The 15,031-nt window shown below is 40.6% G+C and overlaps 1 protein-coding gene across 1 annotated transcript in view; it reads right to left on the bottom strand.

Annotated features, from left to right (window-relative positions):
• Window positions 1-15,031, bottom strand: part of LOC126161413 (protein quick-to-court) — a 765,830-nt gene that overhangs the window by 340,669 nt on the left and 410,130 nt on the right. The gene's annotated exons all lie outside the window — the stretch shown is intronic.

Raw genomic sequence — 15,031 nt, 5'->3', positions numbered from 1 at the left:
ACATCGCACTGCTAGTCGACCACAACATTATTGCATCTGTGGGAGAAGGCGCTTCGGTCGGCTCGTGTGTTTACCTGTGCGCTTGAAGTCATCAGAATGTGTTCTGTTGTCCTTGGTCGTGAAGCTATTCGGACTCCCACAATGTATATAAAGTCGAAAAAATGGATATGGTTTTTGTTTACTGTAACGCCACCGCTTGTTTGGCCACGGGAGGCGTGGTTCAGTAATATCGTGGTTGCGTAGTACTTACGATTTACGTGCCGGATACTGACAAGTTATTTACAAAATTAACCATGACACGTACTGCATTTCCTATCACAGTTCGTTTTCGGGAAATACTCGTCCATTTTTCAGGTTGTTTTGCGTTAACTTCCTTGCCAACGACGCTACACATTTCCCGGAGAGTAAAAAAACTCAGTATAGCTAAACGAATTTGGTCCTGCATGCTCTAATAACATATCAACGCATGCCGCTGACTGGTGCGCGCGATAACTGGTTCCTCGATGACATCTTCGCTGCCTGCTTCAACATAATTTTTATGGGATTTATTGTACTTCCCGTTGCACTCGCCAGGGTAGCCGAGGGCGCTAACGCGCTGCTTCCTGGACTCGGGCAGGCGTGCTGGCCAGCCTGGATGTGGTTTTTAGGCGGTTTTCCACATCCCACTTGGTGAATACCGGGCTGGTCCCCATGTTCCGCCTCAGTTACACGGCTTGCAGACATCTGAACACTTTCGCACTATTCCATGGATTACACTTGATGCAGACAGTTCACTGATTCCGTCCCCCCCCCCCCCGGGGGGGGGGGGTACGGGGTGGCGGCAGGAAGGGCATCTGGCCACCCCTTAAACATTAACATGCCAAATCTGATTAACGATGGCTGACCCTGCGTAACTGCGGGACAAGGCTCAAGCGATAGAATTGTACTTGCCGTTGCGGGATTCTGGGGATAATAGAGAGGACTTCATTGATACAGTTGTCACAAACAAGCAACGTACAGAAATGTACCGTTTTGATGTAAAGTAAGTTTGAAGAGCGGACCGCTTTCAAATCTCCCGCTTTACTGTATGCGCACAGCGACACTGCTGCTCGCGTGCACACGGACCACAAACCCCAGTGCTGCCGCCAGAACTCGTGCAACGTGATCTTCTGACTATACAGGAGTCTCATAGTAAAGGCTCTTCATATGGACCTACGAGAAAAAGTCAAAAGTGGTCAAATCTGGCGATCGTGATGGCCAAGGAGTTGGTTCACCTCTACCTATCCACCTTTCGCCCGATGTTTTGTCGAGACGTTAGCGGCCTCTGCGTGCAAAACGTGCGGGTATGCCGTCATGTTAGAACCACATTTGCTGAAAGAGTGTCAGCGTCAAATCTTCCATTACCTCCATCAGGAGTTCTTGCAGGAATGTCAAGTATTTTGGTTGTCTCCGTTTCACATTACTTTATTTCCCTGATTTTCCTGCTAGCACAGAGGAAGCATCATGAATAGAACGCAGCCCCACAGTCTACGACTTCATCTTATTTATTTTAAAACAATTACATTGCAATGTCACTACAAAAGGGCTAGATACGAACACAAGTTGCTGGAACAGTACCTTGAATCATGAAGTCTTGGTCACACCGCACGTCGACGAATATGAGACGAATTTACCGTAATTTGCCTTGCCTGTGGATTGAAACGCATTGTAGATCTTTTAGAGTGGCAGCACTGGGTTGGTAAAATTTGGCTTGATGTTTCCATAGTACTATGAGAAATATGCCATCGTAACACTTCAAGGGGCTACAGTAGTAAAAAAGCAGCGTCAAACTATGCGACAATCTAGTTAAATAGGGTTCGAAAAGGCAGCAGCGTTTGTAGTAACAATTCCGTGAAAAGTTTGCTCTCTAACTTCTTTACGCTGAAAATTACTGCATGCATTTAATTCTGAACAAAATGTGTATCAGACATGTTACTTGCTTCAATTTGGTATAGTTAGTAGTATTGCAGTGTTGTTTCCAAACAGCACACAACTGCCTATAGGAGTGAAGACTTCATGTGTCTTCAAGGCATAAATAAGTTACCATGTCAAGCCAACTGTGTAGCTGCATTTTGTAAATGACGCTTCCTTTTTTATTTAACTACGAGAAATTTGGCGGAATCTGCATTTTAATAACTTATAAAAAATATACGTACATATATAAATATCTGCCCTTCAGTCAAAACTCCCTGTGTTACTACATTAGAATCGAAACTCCTATGTATCAGAGAATGTTTGAGCTCTCATTGGTACAGCATTACTGAAAAAGTACTTCGACAGGATTATAGAACAAGGGAAATAATCAAAATTGTGAAAAGTGGTAAAAGCGGTGTGTATTCTGAGCATCTTTTACGAAATTTCAAGTACCGGTATGGCCTTCGAGACCTAATTATTGACGACAGAGCATTCACGGATGTAAAACACTATGAGCTTATGCCACAAAACGTTTTCTTTGAGAAAGACACATTTTGCTCATCTTTTCTAAAATCTTAAAGACATATTAGCACACTGGAACATACCCGCACGGTACTTAAAGAGCTCAACACAATTTACGGAATACGGAACAAACAAGCGCATCTCGAGTACATCATCGATGCTAAATTCAGTTTCATAATCGACGTCTAAACATCGACAACTGATAGCAATCGATCTCAAAGAAATGTTACATGATGAATTTAGAGAAAGACGTAAAAAGGACGATACAAACACATTTAGAATATTTAATAATCAACAAATACAGCAATAATTAACATTATAAATCCCATAACGTTTTGTTTACAGTCTACTAAAACAGTTTTGAGAGAGGATTCCATTTCAGTCTATTGCGCTGTTGAAAGAGAACATAATCTGCTCTGAGAACAAGAAGGGAAACAAGACACCGGTCTGCGCAATGGTTGAAATTGTGAAAGAAATATACTCATGAAAATCTGCTTAAGGAAGTATTAAACTCCGAACATGATGATTACATCAACTTTTACCGAACGGACAATCAAACTTTCAATGCATTGTTTGTTTCTCTGCCCTAACGTTGAAAATGCAGACACGAATACGCGAAAATTTATGTTCTACCTGATCCTGTTCTGTTCATCAAAAACCATCGGAAATTATACTGTACATAATCCGTAAAAGAACCAGAGTGCTTCGATTTGATGTTATTGCACTACCCCCTTGCATCTTGTGCGTAGAATATTGATTTTAACGTCTCGCTGCGTAATATGCGGCTGGGAAAAATGCTACACCTCTAGCATTTTGGCGATAGCCCGTGCCATTTTGTTCTTATCCTTGATCGTAGTTTCTATAGTTGTGGAAAATTTCAGTCAAATAAATTGTAATAAAACTCGCTAAACATGCACGGCGAAACAACAAACAAAATTGACTTTCGTCAAAATTTCTCTTAAATACTCTTTACATTTGACAAACACGCCAAAAAAAGCTGCATAATGTCAAATATTTGACATAACTAGTAAAGTTTGACAAATTATTTGGTCACTTACGGGGAGCTTTACTCGACACTCAACTACAACAATCGTCAATCTTCCGGTTTTCGTTCAAAAATACCGCTGCTCCATCCATTCCGTGGTCATGTTTAACGATTCCAAATGTGTTGTCCGGGTGTTGGTTGACACATGTTCAGAAAAAGATTCGTTTAAATGGCGAGAACATTGACAGCGGTAGCACGTAGTCTTCTTTTGCCAAATTCTAAGGAGGGACCGATGACCATAGCAGTCTGGTCCCTTTAATCTCCCAAACCAACCAACCAAATTCTAAGGTCGATAATTCGCCGAAAAACATTGACGTTGGAATGTTTCAAAATTTCGGTATCGAAATTGCAATATCAGGAAAGTAGTGTCACACGAAAGTTGTGAACAAATCAATGAGAATTTGCAGAAAATAAATGCGTGGCGTAATGACTGACAGTTACCTCTCAATGTTAGTAAGTGTCTGCGTATAACAAGGCGAAAATCCCCATTAATGTATGAGTACAAAATAAATGCCCAGTATCTGGATGTGACTATTCGAAATGATCTCAAATGGAATGATCAGATTGCACAAGTAACGGGCAAGGGGAACTCTATATTGCCGTTATTGGTAGAATCTTGAAGTGATGCAGTCCTTCAACAAAGGAAAATGCTTACAATACGTTAGTTCGTCCAGTCTTAAGAGTATTGTTCGTCTGATGTGACCCTTACCAGTTGGGTCTCATTCAAAAGATTGAGAAGGTCCAAAGAAGAGCAGCAAGATTCGTGACTGGTACATTTAGCCATCGCGACAGCGTTACAAATCTCATAGAAAGTTTGAAGTGGGATACACTTGCAGATAAACGACACGCTAAACGGAAGGGGCTGCTCACTAAATTCCGAAATCCGATCTTCGCCGAGTATGTAGAGCATATATGTATTATTACCACCAACTTTCAAATCGCGCAATGATCACCATTCAAAGATAAGGGAAATTAAGAGCTCGTACTGAGGCGTTCAGACAGTCGTTTTTCCCTCGTGCAATCCTTGAGTGGAACAGTGGGGGGCGGGGGGGGGGGGGGGAGGGGGAAATATGACTTTGGCGTGAATTGTGCCCTCCGCCACACACCGCTTGGTGGCTAGCGGAGTATGTATGTAGATCAATGTTTCAACTACAACCTTCGATATTTTGTAAATATCGATGAGCATCGAGCATGTTTGAAGTAAAGTACTTCTTGACAGGACCTGAAGCAAGTGCTCCATACCAGGTATAATTAGCGGCAAGAGCTTTTATTACCATCCAGAAATCATCTCGGACAATCTTCATACTGATTGAGGGTGACAGTGTTAAAATGAAATAATGCTCTAAAGTTGAGAGGCTTTTAAAAACATAACCTTCAAGGTTCCGTACTCACAATCCTCCACATTATCAAATAATTACAATTTCGAAAAAAAAAAAGAAAAAACTGCGTGCGATGTTCTCATCGCATACGGCTGGCATACATGTCAGAGTGATTGAACTCGTTGTCACCAAACCTCTAATGTTCACGAAATGAACGGTCATAAGGAAATGTTTTTGCTGGCCCAGAGTATTTCAACCAAAGAGAATAAAAACCCATGTTATAAAAAAACTGAACAAGCAGGTCTCAGCAAAGCAAGATTCGTGATAGCGGTAGGACCTCCCTTCGATTGCTGCAAACCCCCACGGCGCCAGCGTATAAAGCCTCATACGTTATCGCAAAAACGGTAAACCACAATGCATTTTGAGACTTTACTGTCTGATATCGCGCCCACTCATGGGCAACAACACTGAAAATGTCATCGGTCACTAAAGGTCACTCCGTAATGATTTCATTTACCTTAGAACAGTCACAGAGAGAAAAGATAATCCAATGTACACAAATACACGTACACAGAGTTATTGTAATAACAAGATGTGTTGCAGCACCAAATGTTAGTTTTCTTTTTATACTGTAACCTCAAGATGCAGTCCCCCAGACACTAAATTGCTGCGTTACTATTCCCAATATTTCCAAAAATTCTTCAGGAAATACTGGTTATTAGAATAAGTGACTTCCCGCCTCTCAATATCTTTGGAAATTCTCATGCGACGTAAATCACAATCCCGTTCAGACATAACCAGGGAATGTGCAGCAGAACATCTTCACTTTCGTTCTTTGAAATCTTGGTTTACACAGACATTGCAACAATAACTTAACTGATTAAGATAATTAAGTTTTTGTAAATACTGATGAGATAATTACTGATGTTGCATCGATTTACTGCGTTCACATTGAATCAGGAAATCAATACGGATTTTGCTGTGCGGTGAGAAAATTATTTGCAATACTAGTTTCTCGTCACTGGACATTTAACCCTCAACGTCCCAGGTGCGGTCTCGCAGACCGCTAGCGTTTATTGTTATTCTGTTGCTAATGCGTATGTGTGGGGTAGGAGATACAGCGTTCTCTAGTTGTTCTTTCTGGAAGCTGCAGCCATTCCCTTTGTCAGTAGCAACTTTAATATGACGTGAACCTACACTACTGTATTGCTGCTTTTTTCGGTCTCTGAGACCGCTCTTGGTACTATACGTTATGGATTCAGTAGCCAAGTCTTCATCTGCTGTTCACGTTACGGATCTCGACTCTGACGATACTGTTTTAAAAAGATTTGAGGACAGTTTAGGAAGTGATGTTGGATCAGACAATGACAACGAAATTGAAAGTGAACATAATTCATAACAAGAACAGCGCGAAAGTGTAGACGAATTTGTTTTGCCACCTCTGATATCCTTGAATGACACAAGTGATCAAAGCCAGAATTGTATACACTGAATCTTTAGCTAAAGGTTCTACTAGAAATACATTTAGCTGAAACAAATATTGCTGACCGTTGAAGCCTTCCAACGATGGCCAATGTTATTATTTTTCCGCATGTTGGACATAAGTGGAGTGAGTCCGTTTGGCCTTCACAATTCCTACAAAAACAATACTCAGGCGAGCCGCTTTAATTTTTTGAAAAAGCTTGCAAACTCGTTGGTGACGCCACAGATAAAATGCTACTCAACAACTATCACATAGTCCATGAACTTCGCGTATCTATTCATCGTGTTTTGGGTTTAGCGGAACCAAGAGTAGAAGTCGTTGTAGAACGATTGGAAGAACGCAAAACGTACTGAACCTGTCACCAAGAAAAGAAGAGAAGAACGGCTTATATTTGTTATTGTTGCAAGAAGGCAATCTCGCTTGATCTCTCTATAAAAATTTCCAGCGGGTGCAAAGAAAACCTCTGAGAAGAAAACTACAAACTTGAAAATTACTAGTGTAATTTTCATTTCTTATTGTTTTATGGGAGTTTATGATTTTATTATTACGTGTATAGTAAGTAACAGCAAAGAGTAAGATTTAAGAGTGCAGATTATTTGAATTTTCATAGCATTAAATATTATGTTCATTTTGCGCAGTTTTCTATTGAGATGCATTTTTTCCGTAAAAAATTAACTTTAACATTTATTTGAACATATTTTTTGTATGGTATTAATGTAATCTTTTACACAAAAACTGAACCGTTTTACAGTAATTTTATGGTTATTTAAACTTAGCGGTCTGTCAGACCTTACCTGAGACAGTGTGGGACAAAAAATGACCTGGGAAGCTAAGCGTTGAACTAACATTCAGATTCACTATCACCTAGGCAAATACGAATTATCTGTTTTGCGCTGCTTAAGGAAGCAGTTTTCACCCAATTACGACATTAAAGTGGTCAAGAAAGACCTGTTAAGAAATAAGGCTCACCAATCGGAAATACAGCATTTTAAAAAGAAAAGATTTGTGGAGAAACCATGAAAACAGTATACACAGAAAAGCATATATCTACAGAGAAAATATTAGTACAACTAGAAACAAAAACAATTAACAATGCGAACCGAAGTCTGAACATAATTCAAGATAGTAAATACGAAACGAAGGGCTATAAATCATTGACCTCAAAGCTCGTAACTTTAGTGAAAAATTCGCTATTTGACAGTAGAATTCTACGGTTGTTGCCATGAAAGGCGAAAGTTTACGAGAGAGTAATCAATAACCACCATAAAAACTTACAAATTGAAGTGCATAGTTTGATGCAGTTACGTTGAAATCACGAGTGCTGAAAGGAAGCAATTACTCCTATTTATTAAGAGGTCTCCAACGTTTTCGCACGTAAAAACTGTTTTCCTACTGTGCGGTATTGTTAAATTGTGTTGTATTGTTAACATTCGCAGGTTTCACTTATGTCTGCTTCCAAAAATTAAGTTTTCTGTTTTTTATGTTAGATTCGGAGTAAGGAAGCTTTAAAAAAGAATAGGAGGCCCTTAGGGAAAGGAAATTTCGGAAGAAGCTGGAACAGTATTGCCGTTGATACTAATATCAGTTAAGTTGCATATCACGCTTGTCACAAAATCGCGGATGTCATTTGTAATCTACTGTAAAACAACTTTCTCATTTGAATACATTATGGGAATGACAGTGATCAATGTGTTACATTACTTCCTCATTTTTTAGTTATACGTCATACCTAAATGCTGAAGAACCAACTCTCAAATATCAATTACGAGACGTTCCCTCAAAGATGTTACTGTGTTTTTCAAAAATGGTTCAAATGGCTCTGAGCACTATGGGACTTAACATCTATGGTCATCAGTCCCCTAGAACTTATAACTACTTAAACCTAACTAACCTAAGGACATCAAACAACACCCAGACATCACGAGGCAGAGAAAATCCCTGACCCCGCCGGGAATCGAACCCGGGCGCGGGAACGCTACCGCACGACCACGAGCTGCGAACTCCTGTGTTTTTCATTACCTTCACTGCACCATGACACCAGTATTCGAGTATCACTCATGAACATATCTTTTTCGGAACTGATATTCGCAAATAAATACCACCACAATAGCTTTCTCGTCACGGTTGTGCATCTATCGCTTTCACACTGCTGATCTCTAGTCTCGAAAATATATCCGCTGCAGTAAGAGCTTACTAACCAGAAGAACCAATACTGAAATGAATTAAAAATTTAATATTTTAAATTACTTACCTACAGCTGTCTTAACACCAAATCTGACAACATACACAACAATGCATTCATATACTCAACAATGACGAATATATTAACAAGAGTTATCAACTTCAGTTGTCTGAATCATCAGAGCGATTTAATGCGCGCTCTTTTACAGAAATGCTACGATAGTTATCCGCCCTCCGCCCCTCTCAACGATTATTGAGGAGAGGGAGTTACGAACAATAGTCAGGCTATTGTTTTAGACGTATCAAGAGTTGCCACATGTAACATTAACTTGCAAAAATAAAACGTATGGATCCTGTTGAACATTAAAACTCATGCTATTTCAGTTGCTATCTTACTTACGTAAGTAAATTACGATGGCGTCAAATCATTCGCAGGTGTATGAACGTGTAGTTTCTGAAGGCCGTACATAGCTTCTAGTTTCGGCCGTTTCGCTCAGTGCTTGACGAAACCATATCAAAACAGTAAAAATATTTCTACAATCATACTCTGCAAACCACTGAAGTGCATTGCGCATTTCCCATTGTATTCGATTTCGGAGCGTGGGAAGTATAACTTAACTGCCTTCGTGTGCGCTGCAGCTAGTCTATCTTACTCCAACCACAAAAATCTTGTAATTATTAATTCAGTCTGAGGTCAGACAGATAAACTGAAGTCGAAATAATTTTTTTTCCAGTCTCTACAGAAGCGATACGATTGGGATTGTAGTATCTACCTAGATTTATTTATTGAACGCGCTGTAGTAGATATCTGTTAGATTTCTCACTTAATAATGATTCTTGAAACTTCGTAGGCAGGCTTCACAGGACGCCAGTTCAGGCTTTTCGGCGTTTCGATGGCGCTCTCTCTTCGTCCAGCCCTTCTGGTATACGTTCAATATTCTCTGTTGGTACTATAAAAAAATATTTCGTATGGGTCCCAGCCACTTCAGCAACATTCTAAGATATGACGCACATTTATTCTTTGTAGGCTGGTTAAATTTTTCCAGCAACCTAGTAAACTAAAGCCTTCCACATGCTTCACCTACGATTGAGCCTATGTGGTGATTCCACTTTTAGCCCCACAAATTGTCCCGTGGAGGTATTTCAGTTGACCGATAAGCAGCGCAGAAATTCAGAAGCAGTGAATTCTATTACTCACATATAATGCTACTCCATAGTAAATTTAAACAGTTCACGATAAAAACGTAACGGAATACTGTAAGACAAGTGCTTCGCCGTAGCCGCCTCACTGTTAAAACGAGACGCGGAGTTTGGGTGAGTGAATCAATGCTCCATAGCACAGTCTTGTTATATATGCTGCAGGAAACGTGCTGTGCATCCACGGAACTGCTTAATGAGTTGTTTTTACTCAGCACCGCTCCCGGCGCTCTATGAATCTTGCGGTGGCGGGCGTCTCGAGTTAAATCGATACGGCCACCAATGTGCCTTCCCAGTCTGACAGTGCAAAACATCAGATCGACGTCTTTCGCTTTCCGCTCACATCCATCACGACAGAATGAAAACCAAGAGGCGGACGTAACAAGCATGTGGTAGGCGAAGTTGTGCCACTCTCTTTAAACGCAAAACGCTCTGGCAACCTGGGCGTTTGTGCCGTTAATGTCTATTGGAACATACAACCAAATTACTAACATGCAAATTTAGTATGTGGTGAAACAATGTCTACTACAGAGCACTGTCCTTGTTTTTCACTTAGAGCATGCGCAATACTTTTGTCGTAAATAAATAGTGACAGCACAATATGTGTTCAAATAAGATTGAAAATATTGCCGAGGTATAATTTAAAGCAGCCTTCACGGAGATATTTTATGCTCGATGTGCCCTAGGAAAAACACATTAGAAAGAGAGAAAAATAAGTCTTACTTGGTACCGCAAACACACAAACACTTTAGAACTTTGCTTTGATACGTTGCAAATCCGTATGTCATCGAACAACGAGTAATCATAACCAACCACTGTTAATAGGAAAAAATCCTAATACGTCCTCCGGAATCTGTATTAAGAACCACTTTCCCTTGCGTAAAAGGAACAGGATTATCATCCTGAAAGTAATATGCAAAAACATACTCGTATCGCGAGCCAGATGAAGGTGAGAAAGTCAGGAAACCAGTTTTGAATGAAGCGCCGATCCGACAAGCGAACCGGGCAGTTACGCAACTTTGCGGCTGTAGCGCTGGTTTTGGCCACGTATCATACTCCTTCACTTTCGCTAACATATTTTGAAGGACATCGACAGACAGACAACTCCGGCGATTATTCGGAGCAGGTGAAACGTATAAAACACAATTATTACACATTTAGCAAAACAGCGCGAATCCATTCGATATCACAATTTCGTTTTTCGATGCGAATATATTTTCGTATAACAAACCGAAAACTGTAAAAATATATATATATATATATATATATATATATATATATATATACAGAGTGACCCTGGCAACAATCAACAAACGTTGCCGCACTTTAATTTTAATTGTTCCAGCAGGCGCTGATTATTGGCTTTACCTTAAACTTGAGACAGCCTCAGAGGCGCTCGCCGCAACAGTCCTTCCTCGACGGCTGCGTCAGCACTACTGAAGCGCGTTGCGGCGCCAGAGCCACCTACATCCACGCGTCGATCAGCTGACACGAGTAGCGTCGCACGGCGCATGCGCGAAGCAACGCTTTCCCAGTTGCCATAGCAACGTCTCGTCTGCCGGCGTCAGAGAAAGGGAAGCAAAGCTTGGTAGCACTACGCTGTGAACGGTAACAAACGCGATTTCCATCAGTGATAATAGGAACCTTATAATGTCAACTCTACAATGTACAATCACTGAAATTTGTTACGCTGCAACAGGCCTATTGGTCTACAGTGCGTTTAGACATACAATTATCGACGCTATTATTTTGTACTGGTATTGAAAATGAAGGTGCTCTCGTAATTCCGATCACACTGCTGAAGTTGTTTCTCTGGTTTCACAAAAAAATGCTAAACAGAAATACCCTCTCACACGATTTCTAATTGTTTATCTACACTGCATTGTAAGTTGATTTTTTTATTAATTACACTGGTGCATAAGTAAGTTCGAAGCATTTTTCCATAAGTTTAATAAACACAACAGACACACATGACAAAGACTTTAGTCTTCAATAATATATTCTCCTTCACTATTTACAACAGTTCGCCAACGCTGGGGCTTTTCAGGTCCGCGATTGTAGGAATCACACGGTTTTGAGACTAAGAACTCGTAGAGCCATGTTCGGAGGGCATTTTCATCCGGAAAGGAAGTTCCTTGATGACTGTTCGATAGCAGAAAAGGTGAAAACCTGAGAGCGACTTCCCAATCCAACGCCTGTTCAGTGTTTTTTGTCAGTCCAGCAGAATGCGTGCAGGTGTTAACGTGGAGTAGAATCAGTTCCCCTTCGCTGTTCGGCAAGATGCATTGACTTTTGTGGATTCGCGCACGTCTTTGTATGGGGAGTTGCTGCTTCGTTTAGGCTTAGTCATTTCTTTCTGTTCCTTATGTTAGAATAAAGACGCCATTTCTCGTCACCAGTAACGACAGGAATGGTCAGTATTGTTCGGGAGCCAACTGATGACGAACAAGCAAAGATGCACGTATGATCACGCACTGTTTTTTTTTAAACTTTGGCTCAGACCGTGCGTTACCCATACACCCGATTTTTGAACCTTCCCAACTGTATGCAGATGTCGCACGTTGGTGGAGTGATAGCAGTTCATCACAGTTGCCAGTTCTCGAGTACTCTGGCGTGGATCACTATGGATTAATGCGTTTAAATGATCTTCATCAAACCCAGAAGGTCTTCCTGAACATGGAGAGTCACTAATGTCAAAACGATCCTTCTTAAAACGAAAAAAACCATTTTCTTGCCATGGTCTGTCCATTGCCATTAACCACATACACGGCGCAAATGTTTCTGGCTGCCTCCGCTGCTTTCCCCCCTTCTATTGAGCTCAAACAGAAGAGTATGTTGTAAATGTTCCGATTTCTCCACTGGCACTCTGTTTATTAACGTCCATAACTCCATCCACTCTCTCCAAATGACAATATGCAAGCAACAGCATCTAAAAATAAAAAATTACAGTCGATAAATAAACGCACAGCAACCGGAATACCAACATGCAAAACAAAAACGCTACGAACTTACGCAACAACGTAACATTAATTTATTTAACCTGGCAATATCAGGGACATCAGGGGTTCTATATGTTTACATTTCATATATTACTGTTAGTATGTTATATTAAATTTAAAAAAATAAAGATTACAGTAGAACAGATAGGAAAAACGTGCACACAATTTATGTTCATACACGGTAAATGCAACAATAATTACAGGTTACAATACGACAGGTTTTTAAATATGAGTGCTAGCCGCAATTAGCACGAAGAAAGGAATGGGCATAGAAGGGAAAGATGAACGTGATAACACACAGTTAAGAAATATGCGTGAGAAGAAGGTGGCGAGATTCATCATCATCATCGTCTTCAAGGATTAGTTCTTTGGCCCTTTCCTCTTCAGAATTCTTCACGCCGTCTCTTTAAGCGGCGTCCCAAGTTCCTCTCGCCAGCTGGGTTATATTGTATTACCGCTTTAGTACGCTATCGTTAGACATACGTTGGGCACGGTCGTTCCAGTTCAGTCGGTATTTTTCAGTTATGTTTGTAGTAGATTTAACAGTTAGTTCTTGTCGAATATCAGTATGTCTTTCTTGGCCCAACAATGAATATCCCGGTACAAAGCGGAGGAACTTCATCTCTGATGATTCGATTCATCGAAATTGATCATATATTAGGGTCCAACATTAACTATCGTACAGCAGCAAAAATAACGCTATTACTTTCTTCTACTTCTTCTTCTTCTTCTTGTTTTCAGCGATCACAGGACCTGTAGACCACGAGCTGCATCAATGATCCGCTTCCATCTTCTTCTCTCTCTCTTGCAGTCTCTCTCCACCCTACGCAGATTCCTGAAACTGCGACGTCCTTCTCTGTGTCATCTTTCCACCGTGTTCCAGATTGGCCCAATGGTCTTGTTGCTTGGAGAGTGCCCTCAAATGCCTTCTTAGGAATTCTGTTGGTTTCCATTCTAGCCACGTGCCCAGCCCATTGCAGTCTCAAACTTCCTAATTTCTGGGCGATACTAGCCTGCTTCATTGACTGATAAATTCCAGTGTTCTCTCGAATTCTCCAAATGTCATTCTCCAACACAGGTCTCCAGATTTTGCTCATCATTTTTCTTTCGAAAACCTCTAGTTTTTCTCTTTCTTTCTTGGTAAGCGTCCAGCTTTCCGAACCATACAGTACCACTGGGCAGATGACGGTGTTGTATACCTTCATCTTTGTGGTGACTGAGAAAACTTTACTTTTGAGTGGGCTGCTTAGAGTGTGCAGACATCTTCAGCCTGAGGCTATTATCTCGTCTGGGTCCAGATTTATGGTATTTTTACTGCTCAAGCGCGATCCAAGGTATTTAAACTGATGAACTTTTCTGAAACTGGAATGGTGGTGAGTTTAAAAGTTTGGATTTGGGTTTATTTCCTATTTCCATATATTCTGTTTTTTCTTCAAACTTCCTGACAGATTAAAACTGTGTGCCGGACCGGGATTCGAACTCGGGAACTTTGCCTTTCGCGGGCAAGTGGTACAGCACTTGCCTGCGAAAGGCAAAGGTCCCGAGTTCGAGTCTCGGTCCGGCAAACAGTTTTAATCTCTCAGGAAGTTTCATATCAGTGCACACTCCGCTGCAGAGTGAAAATCTCATTCTGTTTTTTCTTGGTTTATTAAAAGTCCCATTTTGCTGGCACTGTGCCTGAGAGATCTGTACATGTTCTTCAGCTCTTCTTCTGCTTCACTGTGTACAACTATATTAGATGCGTAGGCCAGGAGTCTTACTTCACTGTTTTCGAATCGGAGACCATTGATGGCTATAAATTACTCTCTCGATTACTTTGTAAAGTTTAATTAAACGTTCTTTCTGTCCCTTATGTTTTATTGTACGTTGTATAGTTTCCCATAAATGTCTGAATCGGGCCAGTTTTAGCTCTCTAACTTGTTGTTATTTGTCCATCTATAACAATTTTGGCTCTTATGGGTTGCAATCCTTGAAATGCCATCACTTCTTCTGTTTTATCTGTCGATATTCTCATTTCGTATTTATTGGCAACTTTGCTCAATTTCTGTACAGAAATTGAAACCTATTGTTCAGTTTCTCCTATTATAATTTGATCATCAACAAGTAGCACCGACACATCATCACTTTTTAACGTTTTATTTAATATAATGAAACGTTTTCGTAATATTGTCGTTGTAAACATTAAAAAGGGAGGAGGACAGTGAACAGCCTAGTCTGACATAATGGCAGGTTCTGTGCCATTGCTCACAGTACGGAGTCTTATTTTATTACTTTTGTATAATGACTACGAGGTGCGGCAATAAAGTCGCGAAGTGTGGCAGCCCTGCAGGCTTGCGTTGGCACAATATCTTTG

Source organism: Schistocerca cancellata, chromosome 2 (assembly GCF_023864275.1).
Source record: "Schistocerca cancellata isolate TAMUIC-IGC-003103 chromosome 2, iqSchCanc2.1, whole genome shotgun sequence".
NCBI lineage: Eukaryota > Metazoa > Arthropoda > Insecta > Orthoptera > Acrididae > Schistocerca > Schistocerca cancellata.
Note: the sequence above shows the minus strand (reverse complement) of the source record. Positions and strands in the feature narration are given on the sequence as shown.